Source organism: Paroedura picta, chromosome 9, assembly GCF_049243985.1.
Source record: "Paroedura picta isolate Pp20150507F chromosome 9, Ppicta_v3.0, whole genome shotgun sequence".
In the NCBI taxonomy this organism is placed as follows: domain Eukaryota; kingdom Metazoa; phylum Chordata; class Lepidosauria; order Squamata; family Gekkonidae; genus Paroedura; species Paroedura picta.
Window position 1 is genome coordinate 32,060,743 of NC_135377.1, and position 22,300 is coordinate 32,083,042.

Below are 22,300 nucleotides of genomic sequence, written 5' to 3' on the forward strand. Positions count from 1 at the left end.
CAGCTCATTCCAGGCTGTATCATGGCTTTTAAAGAAAGAAAATGGGTAATGGAGAAGACCCATATGTACCATATATATACCCATATATTACTATTTCCTATTAACCTCTGTGTTATTTATTAAGGTTTAGACTTGCACATACCTTTTAGACATAGTGATTGGTTCATCCCTGATTTCCTTTGTTTCCCTTTAAATAATAAACAAACAATAATACATTATTTTTACCTGCTGCCCTTCCTGTCAGGCTCAGGTCAGCTTCACAACAAAACATCAGTCAATACAATAAATTATTAAATGAACAGATCATCATTGAAGCAAGTTAAAAACCACCTCCTCTTAATTAAGAAGTACTCAGATATTGTTGGGTTTAGTGAGTTAGTTGGGGTGGATGGGTTCTCAGGTAGGAAGGCCAGTATCTTAGATGTCATTTCCCTGGCTCCACCCATAGGCCTGATGGGACAGTTCAGCCTTACAGGCACTGCAGAATTGTTTTAAATGCTGTGGAGCCCTGATCACATTAGGTAGAGTGTTCCACCAAACGGATGCCAGTTTTGCTTATTTGGGGGTGGGGAACCTGAGAAAGTTCTGGTTCCTTGACCATAACACTCTTTGGGAATCATAATGGAAGAGGCGGTCCTGAAGACACAAGGGTCCCAGACTTTGAAGGTTTAGGACTTTGAAGGTAAGAGTCTCCAATCTGGAGCCAGTGCAGTTGGGAGAGCACTGGTGTAATATGAACTCTCCATTGCGTCCAAGTAAGGACCTGAGCTGCTGTATGGAGTTTCCAAAGCAGTTTCAAAGGCAGCTTGTTTAGAGTAGGTTCCAGTACTCTTGACTGGAGGTGACTGTTGCATGGATCATGGTGGCTAGTCTGGGTGCCAGTAGGTAAGGTGCCAGTTGTCATGCTAAAACTGACAGTTGTCTCTGGTCTGCTTTTGCTTTAACCTTCCTTGACTTTAACCTTTTAATTAAATTGGCCATTTCTCTAACATCTATCAGTGTCCATTCTGGAACTAGTTCGGACATCTCCAGAAAACTGCTGTTACTTGGAGAAGTGTGCTGCCCTGACAAGCAGATGTTACTGTGTTGGATAGACAGACTCAGTTTAAACTCCCTATGTGTGCATGTTCAATTGTCGAAACAGCCTCTAGATTGAATAGAAGCAAAATCAGAAGGATTAAATTATCCAATCTACATAATGATTTGTCTCTTCCACCCTTCATTCTTATTTATAACTATAATTGCACCTTCTGTAAGGGAGAAGCCTGCTACCTGTCTTATTCTGATTACTGAATAACTGAATTACAGTAATTGAGCACTTAAATATACTTGCATTTAATTTACAGGAGAGCCAAATTTAACATGGAAATCACTTATTTTAAAAATAAGGACCTTCTATTTGGTTGCTAATTCCATACTTGGGGTCTTCATATATCCATATATGGGGGCAAAATGTTTAAACATATTCCTATGAACAGAAATTAAATATTGACAAAAGGTACAACATTTTATATGACAGATTTTATATACGTGCAGGTAGGTCCTGTGAATGCTTGGAGCAAGGGAACTAAGTACCCTGTGACCTGTGCCAAAGAGGTGTTAATCACGCCTTTAGTAAGTTGCAGATTCAGCACCACCATAACCAAATGGCCTCATTATAAACTTGCATTATGACAGGCAGCTGATACACAGGTTCAGTTCCAACAAGGATGATCTATAAAACTTGGACAGAAACTCATGCATGCCTTGATTTATGCCCAGTCTATTTTCTTTTCCCGTTTCCTTTGCTTTCCTAGGCTACATCTTCCAGAAAACAGTGCTCTTGTTCTTTACCATAAGCAAATAGTAGCTATGAAGACCACAATTGGTTCTGAGTGTTTTGTTTCCATGATTTATGTGTAAAAATCCTGCATATGAATGTGGATTTTCATATACACAGTACAGATTTCAAATGTTTTATATTAAAAAAAACATGGAAACATGTTATATGAGCAGCATATGCAGGCAAACGAATATTAATATTTTAAACCAATCCATCAACTACATGACAAATCTTGTTTACAGCTGAAAGCTGTTCAAACTTCTTGTTTAATCCTTTTGAATTTTACTAAATTGATATTGCTTAGTGAAAATGCTCACCTGTTACTTAAGGATTGTATGAAATAAGTCACCAGATGGTGTTAGCAAGTCAGGATGTTAGCAAACAAAGGTATTTTTTCCTCTTGAGAAGATTTAAGAAATATTTAACTTAATTTATACCTGCCTTTATTCACCCAAAGTGGCTTACATTGTTCTCCTTGCCTTCATTTTATCCTCACAACAACCCTATGAGGCAGGCTAGGCTGAGAGTGCATGCCTAGCTTGTGGTCACTCAGCAACCTTTCATGGCAGAATTAAGATCCAGACCCAGTTCTCCCAGCTCCTAGTCTGACAGTCTAATCGTTAGACCTACACTGGCTACAAGTGACAGCAATATTGGATAACCAGACCAGGTCACATCTTTAATAGAATTGAATATTTGTTTACCATATTTTTACCACACCTAAGCAAGTATTTGCACAGAGAATTCATTTCTCGTCTTTTAAAATGACACCTTCTTTTGCCTTGTCAATTTAGCACTTCTCCTCAGGCATTCAAAACTAGTGGCCCACATTTCCCTGCCATTGTAATCGTGCTTCTCTCTTTTAGCTTCCACTCCCTTGCATTCTGTCACCTTTGCCCTTTCATTCTGTCAGAGCCAAAACGCTACCTTTAGAAAACTAATGTACCAGAGAGAATAGAAGTATGTGGTATGCTGTGTATCTCAACATGCCCATTATTCAGTTCATTTGGTTTCTGCCCAAACCATGTTTCTTTGGAGCAAGTTTTCACCAGCTTTAAAATCATTCAAAAATTTAACAAGTCAGCCTTGTTTGCCCAATGGAATCAAAAGCAGAGGCTTGGGTTCCACAAGGCATCTCAGTTTTTGAAAGCTGACTCTTTCTAGAATGACATCTTTGATTGGAAGTAATATTGCAAGACTGAACTGCTTTACATCACCAAGAACCCCTTCTTGCAGCTCTTTGGGAATGGTGTTTCTGGCAAGACCCTGCCTGACACCAGAGCTTCACCTTCTTTTTGATCCCACAAGTGAAGCCATGTGGCAATAATTGAGAGTGACGTCACATTTAGCATTACGATTGAAATTCAGGAGCCAGAGAAAGAATAGAGGAGAATATTTCCACTTGCAGTGGCTGAGACCTGCTGTTAAAAACAACTGGATTTTAGTCACAACCATGTCAAGACAAACGAACACTTACTGAATGGCTGTGCGTGTTCAGCTCTTTTGGAAGTGAGCATAAAAACAAAGGTGTTTTTCTGTCTCTGTGTGAAAAGAAAATATATATTTTCAACAAATATTTATTTGTTAAACTAGTGCATTTATTAATTTGAAGGCATTTTGGCTCTGGGCTCTTAGCTAAAACTGCACCAGGCAATTTACAAAAAGTAAAAATGATGCAGCACAAAAACACAACATAAAAACCACAATATAAAAAAATAGTAGCAAAACTCAAAGCAGTAAAACAATTCTTACATTGTTAGATATCAAAGTAGAGAAATCAGTAAAAAAGAAATTAAGATCGCAGCAGCCCCAAATCAATTACCTAGTCAATATCAGTCCACCAATGGCCAGGAGAATTCGATACCCAAAGCTTAAAAACTGAATCTCTAGGGTGTGGAACTATAACACAAAAATCCAAGTATTGAGTGGCCATCCATGACACTTCTGAAATGGAGGGCAGAGTTTTTGAATTTAGTCCTAAGAATTGGGCAGATTTACATAGTTGCAAGCAGTCTTTTTGGACATTCTGATTCCAACCCATTCAGAGCATTATATGTTAGAACCAGACTGATGGTGGCAAAGTAATAACTGCTAAAATTCCTTCAATATTAGAAAGACATGTTCCCTGTACTATATATTGCTGAAACATTTTGAACCAATTGGAGCTTTTTTTCACAGTCTTCAAAGACAGTCCGTTGTAGTGTATTCTAATCTACAGTGAATGTGATAGCACAAGTAGCTGTTTTGCAAAAAGGCACAGAGAAAGGATGGAGCTAAAGCCACACATTGATAGAAATCATATTGCCAGATCCAAGTCTAGCTAATGTCCTGCTAATGTACACAGTGTAGTCCTATGTTCTAGTTGGTCACCACAGAATGACAACTAATAGTGCAGTACCAAACAGGGTTTCAACTTAAGTCTACTAGTGTAAACAGACCTTAGAAGGGTGTCACTGTATTCAGAATAATACCGTAAAACCCTTAGACCGATTCTTCATATGCCCCTGGAGAGCCTCTTATTGCTGATGGGTTTTAGAACTTCCTCCACATGACATCATCTGCATCCTGAGGCTGTCCAGGGGCTGGCTTGAGTTTTGGCCAAATATGCCTCAAGATGAGGGAGATTGCCAGAACTGGATTTGTAACTTGTTATCTCGCTTCACATCAGGGAGCAACCAGGGGCAAGCCTGTGTGGAGGGAGAAGCGACAGTCCCCGAAGCATTTTGCCACCCTCGCACCCACCCTTCCCTCTCCATTTCCTGCTTCGAGAATTTTTTTTTTAATGACGCAGTCCGTGTTGCTGCAGGACCGCAAAGCTACTTTGCCAAAGTTTAAATAAATTGTTCTCCTCACTGTGCACCGTCATTTTGGGATCAGGCAGGCAAAACACAGCCCTGTTTGTGTTTTCTGGTGGTGGAGAATGAACAGGGAAAGAGGGGGCGTGTGCATGATGAAGCAGCCCTCTCCTGATCTGCTAGGTGCCCATGCTGTTTGTTTTTAAGTGCACTGTTTACACACAATCACTCATTCGGGTCCAGTTACCTTTTCCAGCCTTTCTCAAATCTACCCAAACATAAATAGAATTTGAAACACCGCGAATCCCCAAAAGGGGGGGAATGCTTTATCATTCTGGTGCTTCTCCATAGCAATGCGAAAGTGTTGATTTTTTAAAAATAAAAAATACTTTTGTGTTGTGGTTTGTTGAAGGAGTCACTGGACTCAAACTTTGTTCTCTTCAGTATTAACATTCTGTTGACCACTGATATGAGGGGGAAGGGATATAGAATGAAGGCTGCAGGTAGGAGTCACTAACCTGATACACATTTTTATCTTCCATGTTCTGCTTCATGTGTGGAGAGCCACGACAACTTCATAGATGCATGTCAGTATTATCATGTGATGTTTGGCTTTTTCCATGTAGAATTAATGCTCTTGGCATGTTGCTTCATGAAAGGTGGTGTTGTGATCTTGCAGTCTCTGCAGTCCTCTCTGTTGCTTAAAGATGCCAGCTCAGGTAATGCCAGTGCTGTGCAGTTGTCAGCAGGTCTGTTGACAAAGCAGGACCACAGGATAGTTAATCGCAGACCTTCATGAATAGCCTTAAGTTGCAAGACTTTTTAAGAGAATGTAAAATGGTGACACATGGATTGCTAAATCAATGAATAAGAAATGGAAAACTGGCAGGTTTCTCATCGAGAGCTAAAAGAGAGTTGCTGTATGTGTTTGAACTAAAACAAAGTTCTTTCCTTATAAATGATGTAAAATGTCATAAGTGAAATGAGTTAAGCAGGAATAAGGAGGTGCTGGGTATTGAACATGGTAGGCAAAGCAAAGGCTCTTCCACAGATTCATGACCCCTGGACACATCATCATCATCATTATTATATTTTAATTTTTTAGGCTTCCCCTCCACTCATGCAGGCTCATGGCAGCTATATCCACCATAGCTTCACTGGCCATTCAGAAACTAATTCAGAGACCATGGCGGGAGGTCTCCTGAGGTGCAGGGAGTAGCCGACTTAACCAGGGAAGGGACATGAGATGGGAGAAGGCAGAGGGAGGCCCATATTTTGTTCTCCAAGTAGCCTGAATCATAAGTCTGGTGAAAGAGCACCGTTTTACAGGCCCAGATCTCAGTTGGTAGCTTATTCCACCAGGCAGGCCAGCCTGATTTTTGGAGGGCCAGAGGTCACCAGCAAATTCGTATTTATAGATTATAATGTTTTCTGGGGGACATACTAGGAGCAGCTGTCCTGTAGATACAGGGCCCAGACCACATCTTCCAGGGCCAGATAGGTCACTAATATTTAATCTCAAACTATGTTCAAGGCACTCAGAGTTGTTTACACGGTCCCCTTTCCTCAATTTTATTTTCATAATAACCCTATGAAGTAGGTTTAGCTGATACACAGTGACTAGCACAAGGTCATCTACCTTGAGTGTTATAGCTGATAAGGAATACAAACTACGGCTTTTCAGATCTTACCACACTGTTTTCACAGTGTAATGCATGTAGATGTGGAACCATCTGATCCTGTGACAGGCTTTCTCAACTAGGGTTTCATGAAACCCTGGACTTTCTTGATGGCCCTGGAAGGATTTCCTGAATGGGTGGGAGTTAACTAATTTTAATAGATTTTTTAAATTAGCTAAACACTTATTGGGTAATATGACCATATAAGGACATGTCTATCTGCCCCCCCCTCCCAAAATGGCCGATGAAGGGCCTGGAGGGGTTGGGAAGAGGAAGAGCCCCATGAAGATGTGTACACAGCTATGCTTCCCAACCATATTCTCCACAATCATGCAACTTCTGGGGTTTCTCGAAGCCTGAAGAATGTTTCAGGGGGTTCTCAATAGTAAAACATTTGAGAAAGGCTGTCTTACAGTATTACAGTAACTGAGGCATCAACCTTATCTGAAAAGACAGGAAAATTCTCTTGCTCCTCCATTTTAAGACAGTGCCGGACTGAGTCACAAGCAGGGCTGCTTTGTCCTCCCTGGCCACCACCAGGGCATGTGGAATAAGGTTGCCAAATCCAGGTTGGGGAACTCCTGGAGATTTGGGGATGAAGCTTGGGAAGGACAAGGACCCTAGTGAAGTACAATGCTATAGAATCTATACTCCAAAGCATCCATTTATCTGTCACCTGTATTCCAGGGGATTGCCAGGTCCTGTTGCTCCACTGCTATCCCATTCCTGGTACATATGCCCTTATATGCTTCAACTGTGTTTTCTTATTGTTGTTTTCTGCTACAAATATGCCAGTACAATGTTGTTGCATAGCATCTGATTCTGCATCACACACTGCAAGGCTGGCATAGATCCTCATAAATTTAGTCAACATTTCTGTATTTTTAATTCCCAAGCATTTATAAATTCATGAATAAATTTCTTTCCATAGAAGCTGCTCTTCCGAGCACAAAACATGAGCACAAAGTGTAATGCTATCTAAATATCTAAATAGGGTAGATTTTCTACAATTAAACATACAGTGTAGATGAAAAATGTATCCCAGATCTAGACACCAGAGCTTTATACACATATAAAACCTTTAACAAATATCATCTCATTGTTTTAATGATTATGTGTCTTGGATTTTATGTATCTTTTAATTGAATTGATTCTGCCTCTCAGTTGCACTACATAAAATTTAACTGGGTGGAAGATATTCCAGTTATATTTAATGGCATGGAGAAAAGATATCATAATTGCTAATCTGATTTTATATTAATGAAAGCAAAAAATAGGTCATAAAAATAATGAAACCAATCCATTAGCTTTATTAGCCTAACATAAGCCATTGAGGGATCTGCTTTTTATAATTAAAATTTGGTATCCTATTATTCTACACTGAGCACACCTGAATTAAATCTGTAAAATGTACAATATTTCTGGGATAATTCACACAACTATGTTTATTATAGAATCATTACCAGTAAAAACATCATCAAACATCCATAAAATGAATTGTTATTGCAAGTTAACCTAAAAATGTGTGGTTCACATTCAATCTAGAACATGTGTCAGGAGAGGGAATCCCTATTGTTCCTACTATTTAATGACAATGTCCATGGAGGCCAGAAGTAGGAGCATAATGGCCATGACAGATATTTTCACTGCACATAAAGCAATCAGGGCAATGCTGATACATCTTTGTACTTACAGCCAACATTAAACCTTGAAGATGACTTAATAAGGCTGCTACCCGGACACCACTAACTGAAAGAGTTATATGAGCCGTTAACTTCAAGAAATGTCACATTCACCATTGCTGCTTGATAACTACATTAGAAAACAATCGCTGCTATTGGAAAAAGAAAATGGAAGTTTCATTTCCAGCATCTTATTGTATTCTGTTCTCCCCTTTCTGTAATGGAAGATATAGGATGAAAGCATTAGTTAATACCACTGGCTATGTTAAATTTTGGTAAAGGTATCAGATAAGAATGTATGTTATCTCCCTGTCTCCTCAGTCTATAAGCATATTTCATAAGAAAAGATGAACTAATTTAGATTAAGGTGGAGTGAAAATTGGTAGAATGTTTAACAATTTGAGATATGCAGGTGACACCTCATTACTGGCAGTAAATAGTGAAGACTTGAAATGACTACTGATGAGGGTTAAAGAAGAATGAGCCAAAGCAGGATTATGGTTGAACATCAAGAATACAAAAGTTATGTATGTATGTTTTTGTTTGTTTGTTTATTTATTTGATTTTTAGACCACCTTCCCAGTACACTTCAAGGCAGTATACAAATTATGGGTAAAAAACAACAAATAAACAAGACTTTTGATTTTAAAATAATTTAAAATAGGCAAACAGATTAAAATTCAAGATTAAAATTGGCAGCATCAGTTTCTCCACAGAACATGTGTAACAGTTATCCCAAAGTCAGGCTGGTTTAGATGTTTACAGATGGATAAGAATGGAATAAGATGGGTATAACAGGTAGTTGAGTAGATGTTAATGACTGCTGAGGAGTTACATAACTTGAAGGTTGATGATGAAGAAATCAAAATGATTTTCTATTCCTTTGTTTCAGCAACAACTAAAAGAGAGTGTGGAACCAAGAAATCAGAAAGAGATTGCAATTGGGAAGGACCAGGATTCGTGGGGCCCATAGCACCAGAGCCAGTTTAGGGATTTGTAGGGCCTTTAAGGTAAAGGTATCTCCTGTGCAAGCACCGAGTCATGTCTGACCCTTGGGGTGTGGCCTCTAGCGTTTTCATCGCAGACAATACGGGGTGGTTTGCCAGTACCTTCCCCAGTCATTACCGTTTACCCCCAAGCAAGCTGGGTACTCATTTTACCGACCTCAGAAGGATGTAAGGCTAAATCAGCCTTGAGCCGGCTGCTGGGATCGAACTCCCAGCCTCATGGGCAGAGCTTTCAGACTGCATGTCTGCTGCCTTACCACTCTGTGCCACAAGAGGCTCTTTGTAGGGCCTTAGCAGAGTACAATTGTAGTGGGAGCAGCAAACTTCTTTCACAGTGGAAATGGGTGTCATCAAGCGTCCTTCAAGAGGGAAGAGGGGGGAGGAGAGAGCCCTGATCCATGGAGGGGAAGGCAATGCATGGGGCCCCCTGGAAGTGCAGGGTCTATATGAGTCTCTATCAACCAAGATTAAGATAATTAAAATGATAGTATTCCCCATTAGAAGAGTTGGTTCTTATATGCTGCATTTTCTCTACCAAAAGGAGTCTTAAAGCAGCTTACAGTGAGGTGGGTGAGGCTGAAAGACCCCTGATATCACTGCTTGGTCAGAACAGTTTTATCTGGGTGACCTTGGGCTCATGGGAGCCCAAGGTCACTCAGCTGGCTGCATGTGGGGGGCGCAAAATCAAACCTGGCTCACCAGATTAGAAGTCTGCACTCCTAACCACTGCTCTCTATGCATGGGTGTGAAAATTAACAGTGAAGAAACCTGACAGGAATAAAATTGATTGATTTGAAATGTGATGTTGGATGAGAGTTTTAGACTGCCAAAAAGACAATCAGTGGATTCTGTATCAAATCAAGTCTGAATTCTCCCTAGAAGCTAAAATGACTAAAGTGAGGTTATTGTGCTTTGGTAACATTATGAGAAGACAAGAGTTACTGGGGAAGGCCCCACACAACATTTATTTCACTTAATAATTCATAAGGTTTTTTTTTGCCACTTAAAAAAGATTCCAAAGCTTTATATATTTGAATCAAATATTTGTGCTGGGAAATTTGCATATTTCCATATTGCACAATTCCATATTGTGAATCAATGGATATTTCTAAATCTTTTTTTCAAGGGCCCATTGCCATAATCTAGCTGGGATATTGCAAAAATATGACTGAGGAGAGCAAGGCTACCTTTCTCCTTGGCAGTCCACAGCTGTTACATTAGTTCTAACCTTTCCAAAATAAGGGCCACTCGTATGCTACAAGCCTTCTCTTTAAGAGAAAGCAACCACCCAGGGAAAGCTAAATACAAACTCTAGATGCTGTTAGACTGCCTAACAGTGAGACAGGTCCATTCCACACGACTTCAATGTTGCAAAAGGCTTGCAAATTGTAAATGCTACTAATTTGCAGTTTCGCAAAACGTCGCACACAATCTGCCACACTCCTGAAATAGTCCCGCAAAAAGCGATTTGTTGTAGCTCTTAAAGGGAAATCCAGAAAAGTGGATTCACCCTCTGAAAAGTGCTACACTCTTGCAAACAATCTGCTACAGTAGCGAAAAAGACCTGTGTGTTCCCATTGTTGCGGTTCCAGCAAAGTCCCTCCCCCTGGTTCTCTCCTCCGAACTTCTGGCAAAGCAATCGCCATTTTTTTTTTCTCGGAGCGAGCAGAAAGCAACAAAGTGGCGAGCCTTCATTCACCCAGCGAGGCTTCTCCGGCTACAGTCCCTCCACATAAGTGCTTTAAAGCTCCCCTAATTCCCCAAGAGCAACACAGTCCCGTTTGCAAGTTCCCTTTATTTTCGGCCGAAAATCGCACCCGTGCAGGGGGGGGGATTTTTCTTTTCACTCGGGGGACCGTGGCAACAATGAATCGCCAGCTCACACACCAGTTGCCAGCTAGATGGGTCTCTCCATTGCAACGAATATTCGTTGCAACGTGTGTGTGTTTTTTTTAACTTTTCTTAAAGGGAAAGGGGCTTTCCCGGAGCATGATAACAACCGCCCATTGGCTGTTCATTTGACTGACAGCCAGGGGCGGGACAAAGCACAGGAAAAATCGCTTCCTGTCTAGCGATTCTTGAAAGACTGGAAACCTGTGGGAAACGAATGAAACACTACTGGATTACACTAAAAAAAGCAGGTATGCGTAACGCCGGGATAACACTTTTAAAAATAGCGTTTCTGCTTTGTGTGACCAATTGGCAATATTGGTCCTTGTGCGGAATCAGCCTCAGTATATTAGCACCTGTTCAGCACTCTCTTGATTTAGCTGTAAAGGAGAAGTAGATATTCCCCCCTCATATCCTCACCAATTAGCTCCAGCCAGTTATGGCTGGGTAATGATAAAACAACAGGAAGTTGCATGCTTGGTCCAGCCTACATAGTGGCAGGTCTATAAATATTACAGCAACACCATAGGCTGAACCTAAGGGAAAATGACTTTTGTACAACTCCTGTACTGTCTAAATAGCACCACAATCAAATTTGCAATTGTATGCATTTTATATGTGTTGGTCATGAAATAAGGCAAATGTTTACATATACTTCAGTTGGGACTGAAATCCTTGAACAATAAAAATACAAAAATAAAATACAAAATACCAAAATAAAAACATTAGCAACTGTTACCTGGGATCACTTGACCACACAAACATCTGCCTCTCACAACAAATATAGCATACACTAATGTAACATATGAACATTCATATGGTATACAGGTTCTAGAGTACAAAGTTTCTTTGTCTGCATCAGCCACCTATCAAAGTACCTGGCACAGAACAAGTTTAACAAAACAAAGATTTATAACCAGTAAATCACTGATTGTAAAATGCAGGGCATCACAAATGACTGCTAATAAAAATGTTATTTCCCCTCTCTACACAAAACAGCATATGTTCTGTATTTGTAACTCTCTTATTTTAACAAAAGAACCAATATAAAATGTTTTAGGGATCTTTAAAAAAAATTATTGATGCATTTTCGTATTCTATCCATCTGTAACGCTTGGCTTCCTTAATGTCTATGGGCCTCAAGCACAGAAAAAAAGAAATCTATGTGTAATGCTGGGAACTTTAGCCTATTATATTTTTAATTGTAATGTGTTAAACCAATTGGTCGGATATATCAGACAGACAATTCATAAAGCCAAGTTACCATTTTCAGTGGGAATGATGCTTTCATCAGAAAACCAACCTGAAAGTACCTATTAATTGGAAATATTTTGGTTTTTATTCTATTTACCACTGCAACTAACCCACTAACACTGACAAAACCCTTGTTCAAGAAACTCAGAACAATATATATGGTTCTTCTCTTGATTGGGAATTTGAACCTCCACTCCTAATCTGATGTTTGTGGGTCTTACAGATATGTTTACAATTTTTTCCTCAAATGGACTTTTTAATTTCAATAGCAGTAATCAGCCTTGGCAAATTTTGCACTGTAAGGAATGAATAAAAAAGGCAGGCAGATATTACAGAGGATTATGTTGAGAGGACTGCACTAGCCAAGGAGATTTTTCAATGTGGTTTTCTCCTTTGAATGGCTACCTGCTTCCACTGTGCCATGCAGTGAACTGCTATTGCCATACATGCTTCCATTTGGAAGATAGTGGCCCGTAAAGCTTTAAGAAACTAAAACATTCCCTCACGTTCATGGAAGGCTTAGTTTTTGGAATCTGGCCAAGGTATGCACTCAGCTTTAGATATGCTGCAGCTGTTTTTTTTTTTTTTTGGAATTCTAGAATTATACAGTTAGTACTGTGGACCAACCATTAGTTGCCCAAGTCTTCATCTTGTCCTTAATTGAGGCTCCACATTAGAAAACCCATGTGACTTTAGCAAGGGAACCCAAGCAAGCACTGTTGTCTTTGTTGTCGTGGACAGCAGTCAAAAGGTTGGATCTAAACTAAAGCTGCAGTTTCCACCAATCCCTCCTTCCCACTGCAGACTCCCTCTTGTCATTCCTCAGAGACAGAATTTCATGGAAATCAGTGAACTGCAGTGGAATGGGGAGACTGTAAAATTCCATTCTGTTGTTGTAAAATATAGTCTGGATCCAGCCCATAATCCATCAAAAATATTGCCATTTGGGGTGATATGAAGGCAATATTCTCTCTAGCTTCCCATCACAAAATAAAATAAATAAATAAAGGGAATTCCCTTTACAGAACTAAATGCCATCTTCAATAACAATAAAGTCCTGGATTCTTGAGAAAAAAGTTATATTGCTTGAGTTCTAAAGACCAGGTATTTGAGTGGAATGTAACACTCTAAATCCCTTCAGGTGCTTTTTTTTTTTTTAAATAAACTTTTCGCTCAGAATTTATTGCCTTATTGTGTATAACTTTTGCATTTGCTTTTCACTTTGTTAAAGAGCCAGAATCGGATTAGGGAATCATTGTGGCAGACCAAAAGATTCAGGGGCTTAAAGAGGCTAACCTCCTCTTGTTCCATGATGTTAGCCAATTACTCAGAATAAAAAAGCAGGAATCAGAACAGTAAAATAGACATTTGCCAATATGAATATAGGCAGGGCTACAATTTACAACCAGACTTTATCTGGGCTTTGGCTGGAGAGAATGCTTACCTTGGAGATAAAGACTCCAGACATTCAGGAAGAGCAACCCCAAATGCTCAGGTGTAATTTATTCAAGAAAACTGGGCTGGTCAAGATATTCTGCTGGCTCCAAGCGATAGTGGTGGTGTGAGCACAAGAGATAGCATGCCTCTTTTTACGTGTAGCCACCACCTGGGGGAATGCTTGTCGCCTTCATATTGGACTGAAATTTTTTTTAAAGGATAGTTTATTTTTGAGAATCTGCACCTGAAAAGACAAGTGGTAGTGAGGGAGGGGGGGGGGGATGAATTCCTGGAGCTGTTGAGCCAAGTGCCTGATCTGAATCAGGCCCTTGCAGCAATTTTTTTAAAACTCTCAATCCTCCTAAAATGGCATCAGTGACCAGAGGATGGAACTATGACTACCAATACTTGCAGTTTGGCTCTGAATGTAGCACTTTGTTCAACTGACAAAGTACGCTCTGGATCAAATGTGTGCAATAATAAATTTGTCAATGCTTAAGGAGTCACAAGACTCTTCTGTTCTTGTTAGGTTCTCATTACAGAACCCTGTTGTCTGCCATATCTTTTGTGTCTGTATGACTCCTGGATCTGCATCTGATTTACTGTTTTTGACAACTGAGTGACTGATCGACTCATGTCCACCTACGGCTGAATGTTAATTGTAAAGGGTAGCGGTATCAGTCTATTATAGCACAATAAAACAGAAGTCCAGTGGCAACTTAAAGATTGAAATAAACGTTTTTAGTAGTTTAAGATGTCACTGGACTTTTTTTGCTTTCTCTTATAGAATCATAGAATCATAGAGTTGGAAGGGGCCATACAGGCCATCTAGTCCAACCCCCTGCTCAACGCAGGACCAGCCCAAAGCATCCTAAAGCTTCCAAGAAAAGTGTGTCTCCAACCTTTGCTTGAAGACTGCCAGTGAGGGGGAGCTCACCACCTCTTAGGCAGCCTATTCCACTGCTGAACTACTCTGACTGTGAATTCCCCCCACCCCTGATATCTAGCCTATATCATTATACTTGTAGTATAAACCCATTACTGCACGTCCCTTCCTCTGCAGCCAACGGAAAAAGCATCCTTGAAGGTAGAGTTTGGCTCGCAGTTGCTCCCTTCGCCAGAGCGGGAATTGGTGTGAGAAGCCGCCACCGCCGCCCAAGGCCCGGGAGCCACCCGGCAGCCACGGGGAGAAGGACAAGCAGCGCGCTGCCCAGCAGGAGCTCAAGCAGTGGCAGCGCGCCGAGATCTACACCCTCAACCCGAGCTGGAGCAGCAGCAGTTAGATGCCAGGCGGCCGGTGAGTGAGCGATGCTGGGGCCAGCAGCCGGGTCACCCGTGGGTCAGGCCCGGAGGAACGGAGCCCCCTGGCCAGCCGGCCACCTTCTGCCCCCACGGGACTGGACCACCCCTCACCACAGATAGACTGTGCTTCCCTCGGGGCTTCTCTCGAGGGAGCCCCCGGCAGTCGCGTGGACCCTGGCTGCCGGGGGCTCACTCCCCGGCAGCCTGACGTGGCGAGAGGCGCAAAGTGCCTCTCACCGCATCAGGCCGCCGCCCGAGGGATAAATGTATTAAATAACTATATCTTAAGATGAGAGGCAGATAAAATGTGAGAATGAAGCAGAGCAGGGAAGAGGATATTGGGATTGCTAGGAAAAGAGAAAGGGAATAGTGTAGGGAGGGGGGAGTAGGGTGAAAGTAAGGCGTCCCTACCTTGCAAGTAGGCTTGACCTAGGGGCCAGCACCACACAACCACAGGCCATAGTTTTCCTAGGCAGAGCTTTTTTGCAAGTACTTGCAAGTTGCCCCTTGTATTTTACAGCCCAGAAACTAATTGTACAAGACCTTATGTGAATAAAAACATAAGTGGGGTACCACAAGACTAACAAGACCAGTAGCTATTTTTCCCCTTGCATTTCCACATATACGTGTTCTAATACAAGTGGAAATTTTGTGCTGGATTTCCACAAAACTGGACCATTTCCACAAAACATGTGACAATGATCGTGTGGTGGGAAAAAAACTGAATCCTGGATTTTCTCACTGGAAAACTGTGAGTTACCTTCTGAAGGGATAAACATCACTAGAAAGGAAGATTTGGAAACTGCAGGTTAAGTGGTTGTAGAGTTTGGATTTACTCCTGGGCAGAAATTTTATGTGGCACTCTTGATATTTTTTTGAATTATTAAGAAAGCAGAAGCAGTGGTTTGATGTACTGTGGAACTGGTCCAAGAGAGTACAAGATACAAATTAAATTAATATATTTTCCTTCAGCACTATAGAGGATAATGACTTTTTGGTAACTTTAATTGATTTAGTATGGTTCTTGTTTTTACTGTTACTGTTAGTACTTTTTTCAGCTAGGGCTGAAATCAGACTCAATTTAGTCAAGGCAAAAATCTGACTGACCATTTCCTCAGCATGCAGCTCTCAAGTATTTCTCTGTTCATCTGATGCTAACCAATCAGATCACTTGGAACATCCTGTCACTCAAGGCTCTCTGGCTCTGTGAAGAAGTCACCCTACACAGTCCTTTAGGTCTTTGTATAGCACTTCTAAGACTTTAAAAAGTGCAATCCAAAACTATTCAAAAGTTATCGCATAGTTATCCAAATATGCTAACTACTGCACACGGGTAAATTCATAAGTGCAGTGATGGGATTAACAAGAAAATGCTAAAATCTCCAAACAATGCCTATTTCCAGAGCTTAAACTGAGACTTACTTTAATCGCGTACTCTAGAAATAAGCTGCATGCTGCCATGCCAGGGTTTTAATAAAGGGTTTAGTCACATAAATGAGAAAAACAGCCCCTCAACCTTGGCTGTGTCACCTGAAACAATAAATAACAGACAAATAATTCCTGAAAGAGCCAGTTGCTTGTAAAGAGGAAACACTGAGTGAGCAATTACTAGTTTGCAATCACCATGAGCATTGCTCTCTTCTCTATAGCCTCCTTTAAAATGCCATCCATTCTGCACCTGGCACTTCAGTGAAATGGCAGCTGAAAGAGGATGCAGCAACTTCGATAATAGGGTTGCTCCCCTTCCTCCACGACCAAGTGGCCATTTCAATGGCTGCAGATGTGAAAGGAAGAATGGCTACTCCTAGGTACTATTCTTAATTTGGTAATTCTAGGGTCCTTGTTGTAGTCAACAGCTTGAGCTCTTTTAATTCACACCACTGCCTCTCTGATAATAGGTCTCAAGGAAGCTTTGCTAGCTGGCTCCCCCTCCTCTTAAGACTGTGAACATGTGGAATGGAAACTCATGGCTTTTGAATGTATGTTTACTTTAAAGGCATTTTTTTTTCAAATGAGGTTTTCTCCCCAGTGCTTTTCTGTATAAAAAGATATGCCTCGTCAGATCTGCAGTTTGCTGAATTAATGCAAAAGAAAGAAAGAAAGAAAGAAAAAACTCTGGTTCTCATTAAAGTGTTAAAATGGGAACACTGAAGGGTAGCTTAAAAATCAGGTGCATTTAATAAAACTCTGTTTGAATTGGCACACACACAGCTCCCATGTGTTTTCTAGTTAGCTAGTGTTGCAAGTTTATCATCTCTGTTACTGATGGTTAATGTGACTTCAGTCCAATAAAAATAGGCATCACTTACCATTTTTATCAAATGTTGTTTCAGTAAATCCATGGCTAGATTCATTAAGTAAATGTTAGGAGGCAAAAACAACACACCTATTACGTTTATGGTATCTAGAAGAACAATTTCATGCCTGTTGATCAGATAAGGGTGTGGAAAGAGAAAAAGCAGTTTAAGAGGAAAGTGCCCTGCAATGTTTACATAAGGCTGTTAAGTCACATTGCAAGATGGAGGGGATCCATTTGCAGAAATACCAGAATTTTTGCTAAGTGTGATTGTCTGGCATGTTACAAATTCAAAATAACTGTATCTCATATACTTAGGCAATCAACAGAGAAGTAAACTTTGTATGGGTTTTCATTATGAAAAGATCCTTTCCCCAACATCCTATTCATTATTTTACTTATGATTATTCAGCTTATTTACTGCCCCTCTCTACAAGTATGCTTGGGGCGGTTGACATTAGTGAACCATTGATGTCAGTGATAGAGAACATATGCAGTGCAAGTATAATATCCTGGCTTCATTCTGCTATTACTGTTAGAAGGCATCATTAGCAGAGCTAGGGTATCTTTCTGAGACACTGGAGAACTGCTGCTAGGCAAAGTATTGGCTAAAGTGGATTACCAGGGAGACTCGGTATTAGGCAGCGACATACGCTATTAAGTAGATGATTATATCAAGGAAATATGGGTGCCTTCTTGCTCTTACTAATTTAAACTCAGATCAACAAAATGTTTAAGACAAACCAAATTATTTCTTCTCCTCCGAGTCAAATGTTGTTTCTTAACTTGACCATTAGATATTATTATTATTATTATTATTATTATTATTATTATTATTATTATTATTCGATTTATTTCCCACCACTCCCTACAGGCTCGTGGCGGGTAACAATAGTCTTAAAATTCCCCACTAAAACCCCCGTTAAAAGACTATAAAAATACTCAACACGGCGGAAAATACCATTCTCCCCTACCGGAACAAAGGCATTGGGGGATGGAGGGTGATGATGACTACTTCAAACCCCCCAGGGAGGCAATGTTCTTCCTCACCAATCCCAGCCTCAACCATAGACCTAAACATATAGACCTAAACCATAGATCATAAACATATCACAGATCAGCAATTCTGGAGAAATTCTGATGCAGGCAAAGATCTTAAAAGAAAAATACACTGAAGCAAACACTTGTTATCTGTAACAATAAGAAGTTTGAAACTTCCATCTAGCATTTGTGATGCAAAAAGATCATGATTTAATGTGACGTGATCATAGTTAATGGTGATGGTTGTGTCACACGCTACGGAATAATAAAGCAAGGGTTCCTATCAAGCAGGAGTAACAGTTCTGGTCTCCTGATATTATATATCTGTTTTTAAATATGTCTGTCTCATTCAAGCTTTACATTTTTAGGCATATACCTAAACACATATTTGAAGGGGTCCTCTGTGTTCATATAGTCTTTCACTATATGTTTACTGGCTATGGTACATAATATTGTTTTTACAGTAGTGATGGCTCATAGTATTTCCACTCCCACAGCTCCCTTGGGACAACTTCCCTAGCACGCTAGATGGAAATGTAATATCAGTGAAACACTGAGATTTCTATTAATATAGTGTAGCAGTTTGAAATATGGTCGAAATACTCATTTGAGCCAAGGCAGTTTGGAAAGCAACTAAAAAAAAACAAAACCTAACAAAACCAGAATTGTATCTTCCATTTATACAAACTGAATTATGGAAAATAATTAATATTCCTTGTTTGGATGAAAATCTCCATTATTAGAGTTGGCTGTTGGAACGTAATTAAGCTTGCAAATGATTCTACAGATGTTTTTCATAAAGGTGGCAGAATCCAGTGTATTTCTGTGTTACTTTTGCTTCTGTGGACATTTGGTTTGTCTTCCAAAGAAAACCAGTCTGAAATTCAGTTGAAATAAAATTTGCAAGGGAAATAAACAATCCAAGCCAAACGAAGAGCATTGCCACATCTCATAAGACTGATGAGTCTGGTGTCATGAGAACATCAAGAAATAAAGATAATCATTACAAAGGTTTAGACCTAACAGAACTGGGTGTGTTTTTGCAAGAAAGACATTCATGGCTCAGAAGCAGAGTGGTAACACAACAAAGCTCTGAAAGGTTATCCAAATACTTCAGAGAACTTTAAAAATTGCATCCAAACCCAAAAGAAAACATTAAATGAAGTACATGAGTCATAAGAAACCACTAGGCTATCATGTTACACCACCCTCCACCTGCCAAAGAGACAATTCCGGGGGAACTATCCAGAAGCAAAGCATTCCCCCAATTAAGATTGCCCTGAGCAAAGCTTGCCCAAACAAATATTGAAGAAAATAAAAGCCTAAAATGAAAAGGAATGTTCTTACGGCCATATAGCACTATAGGTTGATTATGTTGGTTTCTCAGACTCTTCACGGCTTTAGCCTCTTTAAGGGCCAGTCATGATTGCAGTAGAACAAAGCAAGCTGTATCGGTTACAATATTTTTGCTATATTTGGAAGCCCTGGCTGGGATGTTGCTGATAAGCCTCACTCCAGCCAGTGGGGGAAAGAGAAAAGATACGGCAGCAACTGTAAGTTCCTGTACACCTGTCTTTGGAAAATGGTTTTTACAAGGCAGGGCTAGTTGGTAAAGTATATTTACCGCTGTAAGACAGCTGGCTTAAATTGTCCCCGAATAATCAGCTGTTTCCATACTGAAGAGCAGGGAAGGAGTCTGCTGAGTCAACCTGTGTTATTGCTCCTACTGCCAGTGTGAGAATGTTTGGAAGTGAAAAACTGGCGGTTGCAAGAGAAGAGAAGGAGCAGTGGGGAATGCAGAGGATGCAAAATGTACAATGGAGGGGGGGCAGTGACTCCAGTGTGTCATGTCTATGACAGCAACAGAATTTGCAAGGGAGTGGATGAAAATGTCATGCATACAGGAAATATGCACCTTAATGACTAGTGGATTCTTGTATTACATTAGGAGATCAGAAAGGGAAGATTAGGTGATGTTCCTATAGCCACTGTGTTACCAGTACTTTTTCTCTCAGAATGGTACTGCCTCTTTAGTTCAATGGTAATAATTTTTAAAGACTTGCTTTATTTGTTTTTTCCCAGTCCATTGTCATAGAACTCCCAAGGCCTTGTATCCATCACCTGAGAGATCTTCCCAGACACATCCAAGAAAGGAGAAATGGTACAGATTTTTTCCGGCAAAGGGAGACATGAAAATATTAACATCTGGGAGGAAAATATTTCAAGCACCAGGGTAAGGCTTCTCATGCCCACATGCTGGCTTTGCTTATAAACAGACCTTGCTCTCCCCCACTTATGTTGCGTAAGTGGTACTACTGCTTTTTCATGAAATTGAAGCTGTTGAGACATCTCAGAAATCTGATCCTGGCTGCTTTTCATGTGGAGAGATTTGATATTTTCTCTTCACAAATATTATCTGGACCTGCATTTCATAGGAGCACAAACATTTGTTTCTATCCCCTTCAGTTTTCAGCAGTTTTGCTGCCTGTTTTCCAGAGGATATAGACAAAATATTAGACTTTCTGGTCATATTGTACATCTTTTTTTGGAAGGAGGACATGCAGCCTCCACTCCATTCCCCAACCTATCTGCAGCATACTTTTATTTATATTTGGATATTTATACTCTAATTTTTCTCCGTAATGGAAATCCAAAGTGTTATTCATCATGCAACCCCTTGTTGTCAGTTAGGCTGAGAGAGAGTGTGACTGGTCCATGGGTCCCCCAGCAAACTTCCATTGCAAAGTGGAGATTCACACCTGGGTCTTTCAGATCCTAGTCTAATCACCATGCAATGTTGACTTTTCTTCTAGAGAGTACAAGCAAATATTTCCTTCTGGCAGACAGACAAGCACAAGAGCACAGCTGAGAATGGAATAGCGAACAAACACAACCCACTTCTGCTTATCTTCTATAGAGATCTAGAAATAATCAAGTACAATTATTAGTGGAAAACACTACATAGAACTGTCTAGAGGGACAATCTCATTTGGAGGAAGCATCCGCTTACTCTTCGGGTTGATAGATGTTGTAGTCAATTAGATTATCTGCAGAATTATGTTCTCCTTTTGCCACTCCTTGTGCTTCCTTTGTTTCTTCCTGTGCAACTATGGACATCAGAGAATAAGGTGTTAAGATAACAGTAATTTTTGAAGATTTCCAGAGATTAGTTAGTAATTACTTTTTGTGATCCATTTACTGGAATTTAAAATATTAAAATACAGTGGATTTAGTTTGGATTTTGTTCCTTTAATTTTCAAATGCCTATATCTAACTTACATTGCAGCATATGCTGTGTGCTGTTTCAAAGGGATATGCTTTTACTTAATTTTCAATGTCCATTTTAATTTCAAAAGCTTCATTTGTTTTCATTATATTCATTATTACAGATGTTCATTTTCATTATTTTTTCCACTGAAACCAATGGAAACACATTTCTTCCTGTCCCTCCTTTGTTTTCCATCCAATTTTCATGAAATTGGCAGACAATAATCTCTTTACCCAAGGATCATTCCTGCCAAATTTCAGACAGATAGGAGGAAAGATCCTAGTTTCAAAAGCATTTGGCAAAATACTTAGTCAGTTGTAACTTTTTTGTTTTCCTTCCAATATGGATGAGATGCTCAATTGTATTCCTTTCACCCAAGGGATTATCCATCCCAAATTTCAAAGAGAACAGTCTTCATTTTATAGGCAATTAAAATACAGACATGACAATCTTTAAAAAGAGTTGTGCTCTTTTAGAAAGTCATTCATTCAATTACCATGAAATGTGGGGAGACATTTGTACTCTCAAGGGGATTCACAGATGGAAGAATAGGCAAAGACAAACCTTTGGCACCCCCAAAGGCAACTAGCATTTCAGAACAGGCACAGTAAAGAATTTAGTTGCCCTATAAAGGAAGGCAGTGTTACCGAGCAGATACCAGAAGGTGTCTGGCTGCCCAGTGAATGCAGACAGAATAACAAAGCTGGTAGAGGAAGGCATTTGGCCAGTTCAATAAAACAGGCAGAATAACAGAGCAGGTAAGAGAAGGCATTTGGCAAACCCAAAATGACAAGTAAGATTTATAGAGCCAAGGGAAGCTGGCATTT

The 22,300-nt window shown here is 40.1% G+C and overlaps 1 long non-coding RNA gene across 1 annotated transcript; it reads left to right on the top strand.

Annotated features, from left to right (window-relative positions):
- The first annotated feature begins 637 nt into the window (after window positions 1-637).
- LOC143844211 (uncharacterized) lies at window positions 638-21,069 on the top strand. Its single transcript, XR_013233865.1, has 4 exons — window positions 638-682; window positions 14,630-14,863; window positions 20,288-20,438; window positions 21,019-21,069. It is a non-coding gene; the product is annotated as an uncharacterized LOC143844211 (long non-coding RNA).
- The last annotated feature ends 1,231 nt before the right edge of the window (window positions 21,070-22,300 follow it).